Below are 4,643 nucleotides of genomic sequence, written 5' to 3' on the forward strand. Positions count from 1 at the left end.
ATAGGTATAAATTCGAGCCCTTCGTGAGAGTGGTGGAAAAGAACTGAATTGTTTATTTTGCTTATCGTTGTTCTTATTCTGGTGTTGAAGGAATTTCTTCATTTCACCTTCAAAGTTGGAAGCAAGAGTTTAGGTGGAAAACAGTTTCCAAAAATATTAGGGACTCGAGAAATTTAAAGTCATTGCTTAGGACCTTTTTGTAATATATATATATATATATATATATATATATATATATATATATATATATATATATATATATATAAATGTGTGTGTGCATGTGTGCGTGTGAGCTTTCGTAGGTTTAGCGTGCGCAGTTTTGCTGATGCTTGAATCGGATTTTCACTTGTCACTGTCTGGTGTGTGTGTGTGTGTGTGTGTGTGTGACGAACCACAAGACAGATAAAGAAAATTTGCATTTGTGAGGCCGAGAAGAACCATTTGTTTAGAATCGATGACCGGGAAGTGTCACGCTCGGTATTTTGGGTCCATTCACAATCGCCCCAGGTCATCTGACAGTCTGTCACAAAATCAACCTAGTGTTATTTTACATTTATTCAAATCTTCTAAAAGCTGTTACAGTGGTTAAGAATTTCTGAATGATATGTGTCCAGCGCTGAAACAAAGTCCAGCAAAGCCTCGGCGAGTGAGCTTCTATGAATATTTGACGACTGACGGTAACATTTTCTTTTGTGTTTGTGTTTTTGTTTATGCGAATGTTAAAATAATTAACAAGATTGCTAATGAGTCACTTTACTATGATAATTTCTTACTCATTAGTTTATGGTTTGCCACCCTCTTGAAATAATGCTGACTGTGTTTTTGCTTTTTCGAAAGCTATTTTGCAGTAAAAGGCAGACACTTTTATTTGGGTTGTTTATGAATGCTTTTTTTTTTTTAATTGAAACCAGTTCTACGGCCAAATAACATTATTAGGCTTGCTTTAGTGTCACTAGACGTATAAGCAAAATTCAAGTTAATCTTAGCTGATGGGGAACTGCTACTTTTATTAGCTTATCTAGCTATGAAAAACACTTATCACATTAAGAATTAAGTGCTCTTTATCACTGGAACGTTGGTAATCGGTATCTCATGTGGCTTGGCACACGAATGGATCATCCACCAAGGTAGAAGGAGCTAATCACCAGTGGGCAGTGAATCCCTTGAGTATAAAAATACTCACTCTTAGGTCAGCGACAGTCACCATTTTTGTAAGATTTGAGGGCTCGAACATTTTGGCTTCAGCTTGTGATGCGAGTAAATGACTGGGAACTTCAGGTTTACAGCCGTTTGTTATTGAAACAACAATTCAGATAATAAGGAAGTAACTGCTGACCAACATTTTACTGATTTCACCTGTTTATGTGTAGGCAGCTTTTTGTTAGATGTACGTATACACAGTTCGCATACATCATATCAGAAATAGGTTGAATTTTTATGAAATATAAAATATGCTTCATGCCACACTGCTGACCTGCGACCTAAGACTTAAACTTTAACCTTTTAACCTTGAAAAGATTGTTGTGAGTAGATGGGAGTGTTAACTGTAATGAAAGGTTAAATTTTTTCAGCATGCACTACGTTTCGCAAACGCGCGCGCGCACACACACGCACACACAAACACACACACACACACACACACACACACACACACATATATATATATATATATATATATATATAATTTTTTTTTTTCTATCAGAGGGTTGTGGCTCCAAAAGCTTTTACACTTCCGGTTTTCCAACGAGAATTTCAAGATGCATTGCTTAGCCCATTGACTTTCCGTACAGAGGTTATGACCCACCACAGTGGTCTAAGTACTAGGTACAAAATTCACTGGTTAAGTTAATGGAGGCGCAATGAGTTTAAAGTACATGTCTGAATTATTCTGTCTCGCTTGGGAACTGAACTCAGGCTTTGTCGCTGATGAGGTGTGTCTTGTACAGCATTTGGCTTACATTTGCAAGGCCTGAGGTTCAGGCTAACCTGCTGCCCACGAGGTTACCCAGCTTTGAATGAGTGCTGCCGTCAGCTTTAGTTAAGAAAGAAACATTGGGCTACCTCTAGACTTCCAACATTATATGCTCTAAAAAGGTAAAAAGTCGCCTAGTAAAATATGAGAAAATTATGTACAAACATTCAATCTGTATGTATATATATATATATATATATATATATATATATATATATATATGTGTGTGTGTGTGTGTGTGTGTGTGTGTGTGTGTGTGTGTGTGTGTGTGTAAAGCAACTAATCATTTAATATCGAATAGATTATACCTTGGGAATAACTACAATAACCGAGGGAATTCTAACTGGTAAGTGAATCTGCCCCCGGCCAGGGTTTCGAACCTGGGCTTTTAGGTTCAGGTACGGTGACAGACACTCGGCTGACGATTCGACTATGTAGCTAAATGGTGACTGAGGTATTTCCAAGGTATAATAAATGTAACCCGAATTGTTTTGTGTTGCTTAAAGTTTGTGAATAATAAAAAAGGGTCATGCATGTATAAGTGACAAAGATTTTTATTATGAGCATATAAAATGTATATGTATAATATGTAATACACATGATTATATAATACATATATATATATATGTGTGTGTGTGTGTGTGTGTGTGTGTATAGTGATTCCCTAATTTTTAACATTTGCAAACTCTCTCTCTATCACAAATTTGGGAAAAACGAAAGGCTCTTACTGCAGGAAAACTATTTTCACCTGCGTCAAGCTATTTTATAGAATGGAATGCGAAGCCAAAGGCTAAATAATATTTGAATGGATATTGGTCGTTTAGGCATGTCAGTGATGTGCGAAGTTTTCTGAACTCTCAAGTGCAGGAAATTTTTATTTGTGAATAAAATGGTGACAAGGGGTAAATACAAGCGAATAAATTATATTCGGGCAGAATTTACAGCGGTGCTATTCTTCCTGAAAGCTCTAGTGGAGTTATTTCTTATGAAGTTACTGTCAGTAAAAAGACGATTATTCTTGTTATCAGTATTTTGAGTCTTACAGTGGCAAAAGTAATCTTCAGCTAAGATCCTGTTGGCAAATCGAGTGTAAGCATTTCCATTAGTTTGTATCGAAGATTGTGATATAATACCGGGATGTATAATATTGCTTAAACGTTCAAGTAGTACAACACAACTACTTTCAAGATTGTCACAGAGTTAATTCTATATTGCTAACTGGGCACTATGATGGCTGGTAGTCAGATTTAGGAAAGTTCTATTTTAATATAATGCAGATTCAGATGCATATGAGCTAAACTGTGTTAGAACTTCATATCTTATGGGCATTTTTGCGATACACTTTGAACGAGATGCCACTAGCCTCTTCACTACCTCACAACCACATGAGCAGGCCAAATGTGCAGAAAAATTAAATCTAACTTGTTATTACAAGAGACAAGCTTATTGATTTTCGGTTTTACGTATGTGCAAATATATATATATATATATATATATATATATATATATATATATATATATATATATATATATATATATATATATATATATATATATATATATACACATACATGCTTTTTAATTACAAAGTTGGATTTATAATCTGCATCAAAATGTCCCATTGCGTTTAAGGGCTGTCCTTAGTGTCTATGAAAAATTCATACATTTTGATGTTATGGTTGCATTGCGTATCGATTTGCCAACACTCTATTTTAAATTATGAAACTTAAGATTTCTACCATTTTAGAAGTTGACTGTTGGGACTTACGTGCTTTTCAAAATTAGATGACCCTTGTTTGTTTATTATTATTATTATTATTATTATTATTATTATTATTATTATTATTATTATTATTATTATTATTATTATTATTTTGAAAGTAATTTTAGGTTTCTTCTGTTTACAAATGTACCTCGAAACAGCGTGAATTTCATGAATGATAGAGTTAACCTGTAATACATACCAGTGGGTTGGTAATGAAATTAAGTTCAAGTCACTGGAAAACAAAACATATGCACACTAAATTTTTGTCTTGGATACATAATCCGTTTTAGGTTTCATGACTCTTATAATAGATTACTGAACCAAAAATCTTTAATTTTATTATTCATTCCAAAGCTACCTTCGAAATAGCCCTTTTTCTTGGCCCTTAGCAGACGCTGATACCAATTTGTATTGATAATTAGTTGCTGCTTTACGTTGTATAGCGGAATCGTAAATGATATTAGGGTGTTCCAAACATGAAGAAACACTGTAGGATCTACAAACACCTTAATGATATGATCGTTTTACTTGTAATCGTAAATCTTGAAATATGATCATGGTGTTCCCCTAACTCATACCTCTACTAAGTACAGCATGTAAAGAAACTATTCACTGAATATTTTTGATTGTGCATGAATTAGACTTGATGTAACTTGCTCTGCAAACCTGAAACCTTGTACCGAACGAGGCCAATCATTGAAAAAAAGGCAGCTTTTTTATTTATTGTGCAGTTGCGTCGTATTACGATATATCAAAAACAGTAAGTTGCTTTTCTTGCATAAGGTTTTTTGATAGTTGAACGTGGAGTTTTTCGCAGTAGGATTCTTTAGGTTAACCAACTGACCATTGTTTATCGTCGGTTATTTATTAGCTATGACTCAGAATACCCATCGTTTCTTTTTATGG

Source organism: Macrobrachium rosenbergii, chromosome 42 (assembly GCF_040412425.1).
Source record: "Macrobrachium rosenbergii isolate ZJJX-2024 chromosome 42, ASM4041242v1, whole genome shotgun sequence".
Taxonomy (NCBI): domain Eukaryota; kingdom Metazoa; phylum Arthropoda; class Malacostraca; order Decapoda; family Palaemonidae; genus Macrobrachium; species Macrobrachium rosenbergii.